This window comes from Pomacea canaliculata, linkage group LG2 (genome assembly GCF_003073045.1).
Source record: "Pomacea canaliculata isolate SZHN2017 linkage group LG2, ASM307304v1, whole genome shotgun sequence".
In the NCBI taxonomy this organism is placed as follows: domain Eukaryota; kingdom Metazoa; phylum Mollusca; class Gastropoda; order Architaenioglossa; family Ampullariidae; genus Pomacea; species Pomacea canaliculata.
This window is the reverse complement of record NC_037591.1, coordinates 10,852,774-10,870,679: the sequence shown is the minus strand read 5'-3', so window position 1 is coordinate 10,870,679 and position 17,906 is coordinate 10,852,774. Positions and strand designations below refer to the sequence as shown.

Genomic DNA, 17,906 nt, shown 5'->3' with positions numbered 1-17,906 from the left:
TCCAGCAGGAAGTTGTCTACACCTTGTGATTGTCCATACAAGAGGTCCTGGTCCAAGTCATCGAGATGCTGCACAAGAACTAAAGTTCCTCACCAACCAGCAAGTTTCTGTCATGGACGACCTCTCATCATGGAGATAAACATCTAAAAAGCCCTCTTCGCGACAAAGACACTTTTCTCTCAATTAAAGCCCCTCTTAACTGAACAATGTGAACAGTTGACCATGTTAAGCAAATATTTTATATATCTTTATCAAAGTTGACCACGTTTGTCCATTTTTGTCTGGCTAAAGGTTTTGTAGAGGCAGACCGATGTGCCATTCTCAGACAATGATGACTAATGTGAACATTAAACAAAGACCTTCTCCACAAAAACAAAAAGAACACGTATGTATGGTACAGGACTCATACAAAGTCGTGGTCAACGGCGACGGTGACAGTGAAGGACAGCTTTGAACAGACAACAGCTGGAGAATGTCACCAGCTGCACAAACCTGTGAGCCGCTTCCTCCGCAGATGACAGCTGCAAGGACAAAATTTGCATTAGAATTTCAAAAGTAGCTTCACAAATGGAAAGGATCAAGAGAATTAGGCACACCACCACCACCATCAACACCACCACCACCACCACCAGCTTGGCTTCACAAGTATCGACTATACAAGTGTCTTGCAGCTGTCATTTCTACTTTGAAAAATATACTCGCGGACACAAAAAAGTATTCCAAACCAAACCCTATGGAAATTGCTTGGAACATCCTCCTGAAAAAACCACCAACATAGCACGGAAATTTACTGATTTATTTGTGAAGTAGAAAAACAGTTTCCTGCCATTAAGTCGCTTTGCACGGTAGAGCATCGCTGTGATGTACAGCATCTGAAGCCCGCATTAGACTTCATGGACACTTAAAACATGCTTAGAACTTTAGTGATGTCCTTCCAGCTTTCTAGGCTTATTTTAAAGAACTACTGGGAAGAAGTGGGATTTTTCCTAATGACTGGGCGAAATCTCAAGCTTGGTGAATACATCCTCAGTCTGTCCTCGACATACACGCCGACAACAACATCACCATACCCAGAATGAAGCCAACAATGAAGACATCAGGATTGGCCATGGACCCGTCTCCAGCCAATGGGACAGCTGATAGTATCTCAGGGATTGTCTGTCTGAAAATTATTGTGATCTTCATTTTATCTCCAAAAAACCTTCTTTAGTGCAAAATTTAAAAATAAATCTTCTTGTGATGCGATGAAGCAAGACTACTCTCGACTAAATCAATGTGTCTTGTAGAGAGCAAGGGAAGTCACCCTAAAAATCTGTCGCCATGCTCCCTCCTTCCCCCATTATCGAGGCCTACAAGAACAAAATCACATTTACATCTTCGAAACAGATTGAGCAACGATGATGCCCTTCGAGGAAGAAGAGCGGGTTCTTGGTTTTTACAGCTTAGCGGGAGCCGGGGGAAAGCAAGTGCATGCTTCCGCAAGAGCCGCCATTAAGTCGGTGCAAGTAAGAGGGAACAACCCCATCTGTGGCAACAGAAATGAGCCACTTACCAGCCTCGATGTCATTCAAAAGATCATTTGCGTCACCAGAATCGATATCGTGTCTACCGGAAAAAAAAATCTTAAGGTTGCAACAAAGTACTCAAGATCTGAGTTGGAAAAAAAAAATTGCCGATGAAACAGTCTTGTGTTTTTTTTTTTTTTTTGTTTTTTTGTTTTTTTTTGTTGTTTTTTTGTTTTTTTTGTTCAAAGGAAAAGAGTTGTCTTTTTTATGGGTCAGCTGAGCAGTTCCGTTCTGAAAGTGAATTGTTAGAGTGAGTACAGTGGGTACTCTAAGTGCACTGCCACCCTGGTCTCGCCAGTCAAAAGCCTTTTTGATGTTATCTGTTTATCTCTCTCGTGTTTGTCCAAAGCTTTTCATACCTGCAGAGTTCGGTTACTGCCAGCTTTGTTTTCCCAATCCATCGGAATGACTTTTCCATGTCAGCCCAAAAAAAATGTAACTGATGCAACTTCATGCGTAACAGGGGAAGCAACACAACCTAGCGATTGAAGGTGAATGGTTCGAAGCCCGCACGGTCATGTTGCTGGGATACTCCCCTGGTCTTCTATCAGCTGCTCTCTCTAAGAACCTCATTTATCAGAGGAGGTTAAAAAAGTCACAAGAAGAGGATTAAACTCCACCATCCAGCATGCCTTGACACGGTGGACCACTTTCATCGGCTCAACTGTCTGTACGCTTTGGGACCCTCCTGTATATAACAAAAATCAATAAGAAATTTCGTCTGATTTGATTTCGTGTGCACTGACAGCCTACCACGATGTTGTCACAGAGTTACCTGTCATTTTCATTTAGCACTTGAAAACCTCTGGACCGAATAACAGCATGTCGGACGAATAGGTGCTTAACGGTCCGTTAAAGCAGCAGAACAGAGAACAGCTCTAACGGTTTGTTACATTAAAATTTACGAGTTATTATCAGCGGTTCATTGATTCGTCCATATGTGTCTGTCTATTTGTCTGCACAACTGGTAGTTGAGAAATTTGTATTCCGCACTTTTTTCTTCAGTGAAGAGATTTTAAAAAAAAACAACACAATGTTATAAACCTAATTAAATTCGTGGGTGATCTCCCTTTCCAGACTCTTCTGGATCATTCAACCGATATCAGATGCCAGTCTCCATAGAGATCTGAGGTTATCTCGGTATACAAGCAAAATGTAATCTTTTCACGGCCTGCACTTGAGCTTGAGACAAGTCAGACACGTGCGGTGCGATGCTCTCCGCCATTTGCCTACAAGCAGAAGGCATCACGTGATGGAAGCGACCAAAGGTCACTGGAACAGGTCGCTGTCGAAGAGAAAGTCACGGAACACAAGTCGAAGAGAAGAAAGAGAATTCAGACTTGGTTCTCGATTCCGTTGCTTGGAGGAGTGGTAAATCAGCGGAGAACACTCACCTGTCGCTTCAATAAAAAAAGTAAAGGTCGACCCCTGACCTTTAGGTTGTTGAGGGATGAGTCGTTGTAAAAGTAACTTTTCTCAGGGCCACCTTGAGGAGATGCCCATCTTTTCTCCTTCGCGGTCTTACCTTGCTCAAGCTTCTGTGAAGTCAGGTACCCGACATCCGACGCTCGAGGTTCATTGCGCAACAGGGGAATCGAACCAACATGCTTCCGGGTTGAAACGCCAGTGCTAAAACCGATCGGCTTCCCGATTGTACATGCTTAGGGTACGTTCAATTTTTTTTTTTTTTTTTTACAAATTGAACTCTTTGGTAAATTATTAAAATAACAAGCGATGAAACAGTTTGATATGAATTCTAGAAAAGGCGTCCCTGCATTTTGACAGCACATTTCACACACCCGGGCAACAGATCGAGCCGTGACTTGAATCAAATAACTAATCAGAAACGCCTCTTGATAAATCAGCGATAACGGGTGTATCGACCCGTCCTTCAAAGTCACTCGTTTTTAACGGCGTTCTCACGATGGCTGCCACACGATCGCAATCAAAGGTCACGTGGGCGGACAGCTGACTATCTCTTGCAGCTGAATTAAAAGCCAGCGGAGACAGCTGGCGCACGCATGGTAGTCATGACAATCACCTACACGTCGACCTCCGCCAAGGGGTCAACCCCAGCTGTCTGTCATTCTGTGTGTGTGAAAGGGGGAGCAAGTCTATCGCAGTGCTTCGCGCTATAGTTCGGCAGAGGCAGGATCGAAGTCGTATCGATCACCGACCGCACCGGAAGCGAGGAGACACGTCACAGACAGGCGGCGCTAGCGATCTGTCATGGACGTCGTAGGCTGTCGTCGACGGGGAAAAAGGCGAATTTAACGGCGGGTGACAGTGAAGGGGACGTAACGGTGTATTAGACGACGAATTGAGGCAAAGACATCAAGAAAGGACTGTCACCAACACTTAAAAAAAAAAAAAAAAGAAAAAAAAAAAAAAAAAAACAACAACAAAACAAAACAAAACAAAAAAACAGAAAAAACCTGCTGGTTAGTTTTTGTTTTGTTTTCTTTTCTTTGTTCGGTCTCCTACCCGGTAGGAATGGCGCTGACCTCGTACTGGCAATATATATCTATAATCTGTGAAAAATCTTCATTGATAAGCATTTCTGCGTTTATATATGTATTATTCGCTTCCATTTATAATTTCTTCAGACACATCGTTCCTCATTTTCACATCCATGGCATGCACAACCGATGTAAATTACTTAAGGTCATGGGCGGTGTTCTTGTTTTCATCCTCCTACTGACGACAGCTTTGATGGACACAAACAGCTGCACCACTCTCTTCTTCTCGAACCTCTTGACAGTTACAGAACCTTGGGTCTGACTATATAAAGAGATTTTTATTCTAAGAAAACCGATCAAAACCCGAAAAAAGAGTAAGAGATAATGAGACAATTCTTCACATTGAATAATGTTTAAAATATGTGCCGGGAGAGAGAAAGAAGAGAAAACAAGAGAGATGACAGATCGACAAGGTTTCGTATTTTCATAAATTTCCTCTCACATTGTTTGCAGCTGAAAACGTTTCAGTCAGCACATCCGTTCATCGGTTTATCGATCAGCCCATCCATCCATTCACCCACTGACCCCTCCCGCCATCAGCAGCTGCTCCAACTGCTCTCGTCACCTCCTCGTTCTGACCTCCTTTCCTCCAGCCTTCGATGGCTGGTGGGGCATTTGTCTCCTCATCCTTTAGTGTCTATTATTCTCGCGGAGTCCAGAAGTCTGCTAATTTATTCCTTTCATCCTGTTTGTCCCTCTCGCCATCTAATGAACTCTTAAAATTTTTCTAGGAAGAACAGTTCATGTTAAATATTGGAGAAGATATGAAAGGTCAAAGAGCAGGTAGATGATCTTTTCTTTTTTCCTCCAATCTCTAGAATAATATTCCATAGTTCTCAAATTCTACTTTACAGCTTACAGAAACTCTACCTACACTCCCTCATCACTGCTATAGTTATTGTTATTACCCGTATACCACCCCGAGTGACCAGACTGCGCCCCGTGTCCTGTCGATGCTCACCCGCGTTTAGTGGCGCTTCCTGTCCACGTGACTTCCGTGTTGACGGCCGTTTAATGGTGCATTACTTCCTTTAACGTCTTGGCTAACCTCATTTTATTGATGCATCTACATCAGGTGAAGTCTTAGTGTGAGGCTCTTCCACTGGCAGTGGCTTCAGAGTGAGACGAGAAGACGATCAAGTGAGACAGTCTGGGAGGATGGAGGACTTTCAGACAGGCGACCACTTGTCAAGGAACCCATTAATCCGACTTTTAAGCAGCTGACTCCCTCTCCCAAGAAGCAATTTAAAAACTAAGCGTTCTGATTCTGTCGCCCTCTACTCTCCGTGAAAAGACGGATTACCTACCCCTTAGTTTGCATATTTCATCAGGGTAGAAGTACGTTACCACACACCTGGAAAACATCTTTAACAAGATTTTAAATTACCAATTTAAATAGCTCATATTTGAGTTAAATAATTTTTTATTAATTATTGGACAGTTGTATCTATTGTATTTTTGTATTAACATTAATCTTCTCCATACCTGACCATCTCTGTCCCTCTACCTGTCTCTTTGCCCATCCCTATCACCTGTAGAATAAATCCCTTTGTCACTCCATCATTGGACACCACTAGCTACATTCACCCGAGAAGAAACTGCAAAACATTTCAGACCTTAAAATAAGTAAATAAATTTTGATAGACATGGGCATGGCTTTGGCTGTCATCATTCTGTCTTGTCTCAGTGAAGCTCTGTATCTATCTACTTTGCTTACCCGACGCCATCTTTAAGCACCCGAGTTGCCACAAGTATCGAGTGCCAACGCCCAGTTACAGCCCACTGCCTGTCGCCTCATTATATTCCAATTTGTCATGGTCCATGTACCCTGGGGTGGGAGGAAGGGGAGAGCACTCATTTCTCTTCTCCAACCTACAGAGAAGGGGGTGAAGCACGCGGGTGATGGCGGCAGAGGAAACACGGTAATGGACGATGAGTATTGAAACGCTTTCACCTCCACACCAAGCTGGCGGGTGACTGCGGTCATGAATAATTAATGGTAAAACACTCGGCATGCTTCGTTGCTCACCAACATTCTCAGCGAGAAGGTCGCAGAAAGTTGTCTAACGAGGTTTGGCGAGACTGAGGTCGGACAAGCTGTCGTCTGAAGAACCTGGACACCAATGAGCCATTGAAAAGTTCACGTTCCGCTCGACTGGAGGGTAACGGTGCTCGCGCTTTCGGTCGATGGCAACAATGATGGCGAGATTTCCTCGCAATAAATAAATAAGCAAGTAAATAAAAAGGAATGTGCTGGGGTCTGCAAGTTGTCTGCCTGGCAGGTCTCTCTCCAGCTGCTTGTGAGGTGACCATGACACAAGAGATATATTCTCTGGGTGAGTGTGTGTAGAGAGTGACGCAGGTGTTTCACTTTTGAGCTTGCAGTTCCTTCTTTTTCCTTTTTCAATGTAGGTTGTGCTTCATTCTCTGACAGACTATAGTTGGTCTGCCTTGCTACCTACTTCAACAACGACGTTTTATTTTTACTCCTTTAATGAAATGTAGTCTCTTGTATTTCTTATCCTTCACTCAGAGAGAGAGAGAGTCATCTATTCTAATGACAGTATAATTATATGTATGTCATTATTTTACTACTATTACTTTCTGTAGGGTGAAAGTCGCTCTCGGATCGTCGGGAATCTTGGTGTTATCATTGACACATCATTATTTCATGTCCTACATCAATGCAGTCCGTAAGTCTGTCTTCCTGGAGCTTTGCAGGATCAGTCCCATCCAATCCATCCTGTCTGTTTCTGCCACAATGTCTGCTTTTGTGTAGTCCTGGCTGCATTACTGCAACTCTCTAGTCCTCCATCTCACTAACCGCCTACTGGAAAACTTCAAAGGGCTCAGATAATGCCGCTCGTATTGTCTTGGGTATGCGATAAGCAGAGCAGCCACCTACTCTGCCAGCTTCATTGGCTCTCAGTCTGGGCTGGAATTGATTACAAGATGGTGACACTGTGCCACAGTTGTCTTCAAGGTCTAGCCTCATCATACCTGTCTGACCTGGTGACGCCTTGCCACCCGAGTTGGTTTCTCTGGTCTGATTGTCTTCCCTCCATCAGACGGGAGAAATTTGTCAGACGCTTCCACCCAAGTCCAAGAATTTTCTCCCTGACTGTCGGATTATTTACAGTCTTTTCACGAACGAACATTGTTGGGGTATACTTAAAAATAACTGACATTTGTCTTGGTAATTTAAGGACAGACAATATGAAATGTTTGAAGAAGGACTGACAAGAGTAAGATCCTTTTCCAGAATTCATATTAAAGACCGATTCTTGAAGAACTTAAATTGACAATATAGTCAGATGTGTCTCAAGAACTGGCACTAGTCATGTCTACCACAGACACTAGACACAGACAATGCAAAACCTCCTTACAGAACCCTCCTCCTCCTCCTCCCTTCACACCATCCCTCCAATTTAAGATGGCTTCCATTTTTCCGCGACAGGCAGCTGTCATCGTAGATCATCTGACATGACATCTCAAGAGTCGAAGCCGAAAGACTGTAACGACAACTTTCTAGTAATGAAGTCACACATCATCTTCAAATGATGTCAGCCGCCAGCGCCGCCTGCGATGAGGCGAGTAATGATGTGTTATGTGGTGTAAAGCGGCCGTAAAAAGTCCCTGGCGGACATTTGAGTAATGTATTCCTGCTCGGGCGAGATCTGAGACCGAAGGTGGAAAAAGGAGGAGAGAGAGAGAGAGAAGAGAGAAACTGAGAAAATATCGATATAACCAGACCAATATGGCGTGTGTGTGTGTGGAAAGCCGATAATGACAAGAACTGTGATTTCTTTTCTAAAAACTCATCTAACGATGAAATACGACTTGTCATCCTCCCAGTAAGCTTGTCTAATGCCAGGTGAGTTTATTTTCACTGGAGAAGAAATGTAATCAGAGCTTTGAACATGAAAGGTGTGGCATGGCCACAAGGAAGACATTCCACCGACAAGCAAGGTGTCTGCTGGCCACCTGTCTGATTACATCACAAACTGTAGGTATCCTGCAAACAAAAGTAAATACTATAATTATATAATTATACTATATTATGGCACCGTCCAGCGATCAGATGTCCCAACGCATGAACTTCTCAAAGAACAGGGGAAGCAATCAGGAAGGTCACAACACTAACAAGAAGTTTGACCTTTCAAATATTGAGTTCACTGAATTCATTAGAGCGGGGTACATGTACCGTTACACGAGTGATGGACCCGGGTACCGCTAACAGCAGAAGGTAAGGCAAGACCCATTATGGTCCAGTCTGGACAGCTCTGCTCTGGGGAGGCTATGGTGACAGACTGAGGGAAGGGAGGAAGACAGGAGGGTGAAAATACATTGTCAAGGTATCGGGTGGCGCTGGCAACTAGTTGTATAACTGCTTGTGCTCGGGTTGCCAACCAACCTCATAAAGTCCGTGTGTGTGCGCGTGCATTTTCGAAGCATGAAAAGGATGTACAAGTATTTCGACATAAAGATGTAGATGCAACATGGACACGCACGCCCCCTACACACGTGCACACCAGCAGAAGGACAGGGCAGATGGGCAGAGAGCCAGCCACCAGTCGCCGGGAGACTGAGACACAGCCACAGACGTGACGTAATGTACGGCGTCCCTGCAGCACTCGGGTTCACCAGCCAACGTCGTTAATCGTGAAGATAACGTCAGGACTACGTCGTACATCAAGGCCGTGGTGCCCGCGAGACGTGACAGAGCGAAATAACTTTCGATCACGTGCCTGACACGGCGGCCTTTGCGTCACTTCCGGCTGGCAGGTAGCTCGTTCTCGCTAATGGAACTGAGATGCTGAAGCCTCTAATGTAGACAGGTAAAAACTAACGCTTTACCTAGGTAGAGTCGAAAATTCAAAAAAACAGAAGACAGGGGAAAAATAAATACCGATGAGATGGTGGAGAGATTTTCTATTTAAACACAGAAAACAGAAAAAAACAACCAAACAAGAAACACAAGTGTAAATAAGATATTTTTTGTTTGAGGTTTAGTCATGACACTGCTAGTCGACTGTACATTAAAAATCATTTAGATGTATGTTTAATTGTCTTCGCTCGTTGTTTGGAGACGGACAAACTCACAGGTGAAAACAAACAAACAATCAAACAAACAAGCAATCAAACAAACAAGCAATCAATCAATCAAACAAACAAACAAACAAACAAACAAACAAACAAACAAACAAACAAACAGATAGGCTGCCAGGATATTTGTTGAAAATGTACTTTTGCACTCCAGTCTTTCTTTACTTTCTAAATACCTCTCTCTTCTCTCTCTCTTCTCTCTCTCTCCAGATCAGCACTTTACATTGTGTTTCTCTTCCTTTAAGAGATAATCATAAAAATGTTCTACAAGTATTTTTACAAGATTAAATGTAAAGATTCAGTGAAGCACGACGGGAAAATCGATTCTCTATTCAGAGCGTGACGAAGTTTTGTGGAGACGGTCCAAACAATCGATGTTCCTTGTGGCATGTCGCATGCACGTGACAATAGCTCTGTCGTAGTTATTATTTCATATTCTGTTCAAAACTTGAAAAGAAATAAAAAATGTCAAATAAATTTTAACAAAAATGACTCAGACGTATGAAACAGGACTGAATCGTGCTGCTTTCATCTTTTTTTGTCTTTGTCTTTGAGATTTTCTGTTCATCTGCGAAAAGATGAGAATTTTTCCTTCTCCGTCTAAGAGAGAGAGATGTGTGAGTGTGCTGAGTGTGAGAGAGATATATATAACATTTTTTATTGATCCATTCTCTAACGACAGAGGCTTAAAATCATATTAATCGCAGGCCGGTGACACGGCTCAGATGATGATGAGGATGAGGATGAGAATGAGGATGAATGAGGATGATGGATGATGGATAATGATCTTTGCTAACAAGAAAACCTACAGAATAGGAAAAGTGAGATCGGGTAGTGTGGAAAGGAAAGAGAAAGATGGACTTCATACTTCAGAGGAGAAATAAATGAGTTTTTAGTCTTTTACACGGAGATGTAGACAACGAAGTATTGTTGTTACAGAAACCAACAGCATGACAACAGCCAGCACGGAAAATGAAATTGAAAATAATAAACAAAACACTTCTAACTGTTACAGGTTTAATTTTTTATTGCTTCTAACACCCTCAGTGTTGTTGTTCTTAATATTACATTTCCAAGTGTGTTAACTTAACTCTATATTTTTAAAAATTGTTTACCTTCTGTAATTGCTTTCTGTTGTTATTCTGTTTCCAATTTCACACGACTGTCTTAAAGTGAAGTTTTATTTTATTTTATTTTTTTAAAATTCTTTGTTGTCTTTAGCACGCTGCTGTGGTTGGTGGCGCCACCCAACCAAATTTGTTTGCGAGTTCTCTTTCTTAGATTTTGCCGGAAGCTGCTAATGCAATGGTTGTCCAGTTTGATGCCAGCAGCCTGGGTCTCACCTGTGTGCTAAGGTGTGAGTGAACAAGAATTCCACCCAAAGCAAAGACCCATTCATCTTCTGAACTGTCCACCGAGTGATTGAAGAGTGTTGTGATCGTAGCAGAGAGTAAACAAGATTAACCTACCTGTTGTCAGGTACCTCAGTGTGTTGATTGGATTTAGCAAATTTTTCTTAACCTGTGGATAAGTTCCCATACATAATGACCGCTAGATAAACATAAAATAATGGAGTTGGTGGTTGCTAATCGAGAAGTAATATTGTTCCTCAAATTGGGGTAAATTACCTTGAGGTAATGCTGCTAAGTAATGTTCGTGAGGTAATGCTGTTCCTAACACTGAATGGTTGTTAGCTTGAAGTCAATATCGATAACACACGGAGTACTCGCTAGCCTGGAGGTAACCCTGCTCCAAACAAAGTTGTGATTGATGACACTGAGGGAATGCTTTCCAAACACCGAGTGATTGCTAACCTTGAAGTATAACACTTGCCAAACAAACAGCAATTGTATCCTGTCATTCAGTATTCATGGATACATTTGCCTTAGCTTGGGGAACGGGACCCCGCGAGTACCGCTAACCCAACAGGAAAATTAACTCCAGAGTCATGGTCCAGCGAGCAGGGGAAGAGAACTATCCGACAGACATGGTGGTAGTTTAGGAAAGAGGAGTTGTTTGGTTCAGGTCTCAGAGTGTTAAGACCACAAGTAAGGAGAGGAACATGAAAAACAAAACTAAAAGAAAAAGAAAATTCACAAACAGAAATTTTATTAACTCCGACCAAACGGCGCTTCTTAGGCAAATATTCTTCGTCATCAATATTCTTCCACATTAAAATAAAAACTGATTGCTAACCCCGGAGGCTAGCTGCTCCAAACACTTAGTGATTGTTAACTTTGCGATAGTAGTGCTTCAAAGAATCCTTGAGGAAGGTTGTAGCCCTGGGGCCGTATGCATGGAGGGTGGATAGACCGTGCTATCGGTCGGATTGGTCTATCGGTCCGACAGTGCGGGATAGTTCCGATGCAGGGGTAGTCGACCATGGGGGTTCTAAACTTATTTGATTTTTGCCCTTTCATTATTTCGCTATTGTACAGGGAAGTACGATGACAGATCGTCATACAGAACCACAGTAGACGACGTTTATTGAACATGTTTTGTGAGGCAGGAATCATCCACTGGGTTGATGTGATGATGTGAAGCTGTACCAGAACTGAAGTAGCACTGCTAAGAAGCTGAATGGATGTAATCCTGCTTCACAAGCCGAGTGACTGCTAACCTTAAAGTAATGCTACTCTAACAAACCTCAGGATTGCTCGAGCCTGAGGTAAGAAGCTGTCCTCAACACTGTGGTTGCCGTGGTTGAACTTTCATGCACACTATACGATTCACGAAGGATTAGACTTGCCGAACCTGAGCATCCCAAAGCGTTCGGTGGTAAAAAAAAAAAAAAAAGTTCAGATAAGGATGTCGCTAAAAAAAATGAGGTTAATGTCGCACTGGCTCTTGTTAAACAGCCAGAAACCTAATACAACGCGCATCACAGCTCACAGTTGGCACCCCAACCAAGTCCGATAATCATTGCTTTCTCCTCTACCACCCCAAACATTACCCCAACCACCTCACCATCACCAACAGCATCTGCAAAAGGAACTTCACCATATTCAATGCCCAATATAGAACAGCTGGCATCTTCCTGCCCCCCACCCGGTCTCTGGCATCGTCTCGCGCGGTGGCTAATGACCTTGACACTATTACCGCAGGACTCTCCGAGGCCCACGTGTAAGAATCGAGGTCACCAACGCCAGACAAGAGACTTAGCTCGGTCTGCCATTAATTAATCATGATGGCGACCCGTAGTGAACATTAACACAGAGGTACACGACTGTGTGTGAACTGATCCCATCCATTACACCTGACACACACACACGCATTCACTTCTCGGTATGTTTTGCAGTTAAATGTAAATGGATTTGTCATGGCCACTAAAAGTCGGCTTTCACCCAATCTCAATAAACTAAGATCCGGTAGGCTTTTTTTCAGTACAATTTGCAAAAAAACGAGATTAAACACTCGATCCTGTTCACAGACCCTCGCTGAACTCGCCAGACGTAAACAGTATCGTCAAGTAGTCAGACTGCGCTCGGTTTCATCAGTCCAACAGACACTAAATATTTCTACTTTCGAAGACCCAGTCCCGTAGATTTGACGTGGACCACGTAATATCAGCCTGTAGGTAGGTGGCGCTAGCCGCGCGTTGTCTGCTCGTGCCGGCGCGTCATGAATTATGCAGCGGGTGTCCGCGCCACGTTTTTGTTGCTACAGAAACCTGTTTACGCCGCCAAGCACTCGGTGCTCCATGTATTGCTGTAACAGGGCGTTAGAGGACTTTTATCTATTATTTAGCTAGTGCGGCTATCTCTTTATCGCTCTTTCGCTCTGGGAGGTGAGTGCGTCTGTGCGTGCGCGTGTTTGTGTGTGAAAGAGAGGGTGGAAGTTGGTGTGTGTGTGTGTTATGGGACAGTATACATAACAATCTATAAGGGTGCACGTGTTAGAAAGAGAGGAGGAGTGTGTGCGTGCATGTGTGTACTGTAAGATAGGTACAGAGGTAACCACGTGATCAAGTTTTGCTGCTAAAAGACTGCTCTTGCGTCCATTGTGCAGTCGATGAGGTCAATGGGTAGATTTCGTCCTGTCCTCTCCATTTCCTCGGTAATACGTTATCGGGGCTGGGGTGGGCTGGAGGAAGGTATCCAATTTCATTGAACTTTGTTTGTCTATGAAGAACGTTTGCTCCCCTGACGTCACCTGATCTCTGTTTTCGTACGATCTTTTACGAGGGTCTAACGGGGCGTAGCTATGGATGGGGTATCTGGCAGCCCTCCCCCTTCCATCAGGATGTGTTGACCTCTGATCCATACATCAACATATAATATTATTATTATCATCATTATATTATTCACGTTTCACTGTTCACCCCCGCACACAACTAACTACCCGACCCCCATTGTTCCCTCAACATGTATTTCCATGTGGGAGACCAGACTATATAATTCTTGACTGTCGGCTGCTCTACATCATTGTACGTGTGTTGGCGACCCTTCTACGTGACTACGTGACTGAGCCCTCGCCCATCATTTATGTTCTATGGACGACCCCAGACCCTTTAACTTATTCCACACTCGCCATATTTCAGCTCTAGTCGACCCTTCACCAATTCCCCAGAAGTTGTTTTTACCTGCTTCTGCTTTCTGTTTCAGCGACACTTCCACTGCTCACATTCATTCCCAAAAGAAAGACAGGAAAATAGAATTCGGGCAGAACATGGATTAGTTGTATTTTTTCTGTATGTATCGAGCGGAGCTTTCAGACAGATTGCACGACACACATTCAACTGTCGGGCAGCTGGTGTCAGGGTCACCGGTCACTCGGCATCCACTGACACCCAGCATCCTAACCCAAACGTTTAGCACTCGCTTCCAGCCCCCAGGCTGACGTCACTTCCTCTGGCACTGCAAGCCTCTCCACTCCACTTGTGAAAGCGGTCAGAAGTTAAACAGATAGACGACAAGTATTTTCCCCTCCTTTTTTTTTTTTCCTTCCTTCAACTCCAGCATGCACCAGATCGATTCTCGTTAAATCATAAAACACTACGCTTCCGCAACTGTTTGAAAATTACTACAGAGTAACAGGTGATAAAAATGTAGGAATGAATTAAAGTGATCTTTGCATTTAAAAAAAAAATGTTTCTGAACAATTGTCTTTTTCAGAACGATGCACTCTTCTCCATCAGACGATCCTGGATACAAGAATTTACTCCTTTGTCTTCTTAGTTAGCTATCCATCTCGAAGGTTTTCTTTGGATATTTCAATTTCCTCCTTCTATCTCTCTCTTGTGTGTGTGTTTGTGCGCGTGTGTGCATGCATGGGTATTTATGGGGCTGTGTTATATTGTGTTAATTTAGTGTATGAGTATTGTAAATGACAATGATCGTGTATATGATACAGAGCTGTACTGTATTATTATTTTTATTTATTTATTTATTTTGCTTATTCTCCTACACCAGGAAAAATAAAAATTAACTCTGTCCTGAAAATACTGCCGATAATTTATAAAACATATCTCACCTACAAAGTCAAAATTTAAACCTGGTCTAACAAACAAACTTTATCCAGAATATTTCTAGTTCGACCGACTGCAAGGTAAACATATCTGTTTCTATTCAAAATTGTATGCTGTGTGTATCGATGGGTTGTTATCGCCGTTCCTGGCGGTGGTGGAAGCAGCCATGGACTGGAATGTTGCAGTTGTCGCTGCCTGACGACCAGTTGCAGTCGTGTGAATGGCGAGGGCGGCAATGGCCTTTCAGTGCTCGTCGCAGTCTTGGAGTGATGAAAAGAGTCAAGCGGCGGTTGTGGTCGAAGTGGGGTGAATGTGGGGTGAATGTGGCAATCCACAATCCTGATTCTGTGCCAAAGCGATTTTTAGCCAAACAAAATTCTCTTTGTTGTAAATTCTCTTTTCTTTCCTTTTACGGGTGGTGCTTGAATGTTTGCGATAAAAATGTCTGCTGGGTGTAATTACCCGTGATCCCACAGCCGAGTGGTGCGATGGTGAACTTGTTCCAACTTGTTCATGGGGAGGGCACTGGGTGTGCTCACAGGCAAACAGGGGACTTTATTCCTGGCAACATTTCATCGATAATTATTCTTGAAGTGTTGCCAGCCGTGACTGGGTGCTGTAAGCAGTCACAGACACTTGACCAAAGTACAAAGTACATACAGAAATGGTACAACAAAATAAACGGGGCAGAAATATTGAGTGATATTGAGTTGAACAATGTGTGTGTTTGTGTGTGTGTATTTGTGTTTGGATGGTTGGATGGTTTGTGTGTAAATGTGTGTTGTTTGCTTTGCTTTCATGCACTTCTGTGTTTTATTATTATTGTTGTTGTTGTTGTTGTTGTTGTTATATCGCATTTTCCCATACGGAGGTGACCTTAATGCGCTGTAAACAGTCAATACAACAAGGAAACAAACATCAACAAACGGATGAAGTCGTTGCAAACATTGATGACAATGTGGAAGGGAGGAATAAGAGGAAGACTGTGAAAGATGTTTCTAAGAAGCTGGATTTTGAGGCCAGACTTGAAAGTTTCTAAGAAAAGAGAGCCAAACGGTGGATGTCAGGAAAGGTGAAGAAGTGTGTAGAAATCTCTGCTGACAGAGAGGAGAGAAACACGAGCAGAACGGAGAGACCAACGATTGGTTGGCATCAGTAACTTAGACAGGTATGTGTTGTTTGTTTCTGCGCATGTAATTATTATTAATTGTTGCTGTTTGGGGTGATTAGGAGTTGTAGCTATTGCAGGTGCTTTGTTAGCAGTCTACAGATGATATGTGATTTATTACTTCTATGCATGTGTGAGAGTGTGTGTGTGTATACGTGTTTTTGGACATGCTCGATCGTCTCATGTAAAGACACGCACGTCCCAGCTGTTTCCCACAAAGCTGAGCAGAGTACACAAAGGTCGCTGTCGCAGCAAAAACAAAAACAAAGACTTACCGAGCTGTTTCCTAGAAAACACAATCCCATCAGATTTCTGTCTCACAGTGTAAACTCTCTCAGCTTGTCAACGTCCTCCTCGCCAACCAGAAGTACTTCCACGGGACACCACAGCACGAGACGTGGAGGGTCTGGTGACAAGTGTGTATGTAGTAATGTCCCCAGACTTCAAACCACCTGATATCCACCGGTCATGTCCTACCTGACTGATTGTCATCCCAGTCCACAGCCGACTCAGTGCGCAGTAAGACTTTTTTAGTGTTAATGAAGCAATGGATGCGCTGCGTGCAAGACGGGGAGTGTCACGTGCTGGCCAGTCAACCGGAACGTGGGTGATCAGTCGGCTTTCTTGAGCTTGGCGGAGTTTGTTTGCTCGGTGGTGCAAAGCTGGGGCGGCGGTGTGTCGTCAGTCAGTGTCGCGTGCAGACTGACGCGCGCTCGCACGCGCACGCCTTGAAGGATTTGCGGAGCAACATAATCGACTGAGAGAGAGAAAGAGAGACGAGTGACGAAAGGGATTGGAGGACTGATTGAAAGATTAATTAAATAAGAACACAAGCACACACACACACACACACACACAGCTACATAGGAAGTGATTCTCTTGGTGCCCATAACGGTAATGAAAATTTAATACTTTCAATTAAACGTGTAATGATTTCAGACTTGCTGTTAAAGGGAAAGGCAAGTAAAATAGAAAATCACAATGAACGGGCACAGTATTAATTATACCGCTCGTAATCCTCTCCATTCTTTTCTCTCTCCCTCCTTCGTTTGGTTGATTTCCCTTTTTCTTTCACTCTCCTCTCTCTCTCTCACTCTCTCTCTTTTTTTTTTTTTTGTGTCTATCTTGCACTTGCATATTATCCTGTAACACAGGCTCTTCACGAAAGATTAAGCGGTAAAAAAGTTAAACCACCATGCAACTGTAGAGATAGTAAGGTGAAGGTGGTTCATTGTGTCAAGACGACATGAAGATGAGACTTAGAGGAGGAGGAGAGGAGGAGGAGGATGCACACAAAAGACAAACAAACCGACAGTCAACCATACAAGACACACAAGCAATGACACCATGGCAGACATGAACGACGTACGTTGATGAAGACAAGTGAGGTGAACAGTAAGCCTTAAAGATATTTCTGAAAGAGGAGGGGGAGGAGGCCAGTCGAGGAGAAAGGGGCAGAAAATTGCCGGGCTTGAGAAGGAGAAGGATTTTCTGCCGATTTCTCTCGTCCGATTCCAGAGATGAGATCAACACAATGAGACCAAAGGAGATGGACTCGGGGACAAGGCGCGAGTAGCTGAGACAGCCATGGTGGGGCGAGTGGGTGAGACAACGGTCGCCCAGTGTAGCAATCTTGTGATCAATGCCAGTTCACACTGACAGCCAGTGAAGCCTCGAGTACGGGTGGAGCACGGTCTGCTGGTCGCATACCGAAGACAATAGGCGCGGCATTGTTCTTTGCCCTTTGAAGTTTGTCTAGCAGGCGGTAAACAAGAGCTGCTTGGCGGGACAACACAAGAACAGACAAGCTTTATGGTTATAGAAGGGTCGGTAGAGGTAAAAGAAGAGGAAAGGGGGGTTGAGACAGATTAAGAGGGAGGAGGAGGAGGAGGAGGATGATAGGGCACTTCCATACTGCATATGCCCTGTTGGTAGTGAGCTCAATGCAACTGAAGAAAAAAGCGGCTAGAGAGAGAGAAAGTTTGCAAACTATCACCGGGTAAGGTTTAGCCCTATATGCCAGACAACATGAATAATTGTCCTGTATGATATATGTATGACTCTTTCTTATTATTGCTTTC

The 17,906-nt window shown here is 43.6% G+C and overlaps 1 protein-coding gene across 2 annotated transcripts in view; it reads right to left on the bottom strand.

The window, feature by feature from the left end:
- LOC112556361 (dual 3',5'-cyclic-AMP and -GMP phosphodiesterase 11A-like) overlaps nt 1-17,033 on the bottom strand; it is a 101,746-nt gene extending 84,713 nt beyond the window's left edge. Inside the window, exons 1-2 of one of the 2 annotated variants that reach the window (XM_025225307.1) lie at nt 16,101-17,033; nt 15,120-15,218 (exon numbers count right to left, since the gene is read on the bottom strand). The gene's annotated coding sequence lies outside the window, so the exon portion shown is untranslated. The remainder of the gene's footprint in view (nt 1-15,119; nt 15,219-16,100) is intronic. The other variant, XM_025225305.1, reaches the window with a different exon arrangement.
- Nucleotides 17,034-17,906: the final 873 nt, after the last annotated feature.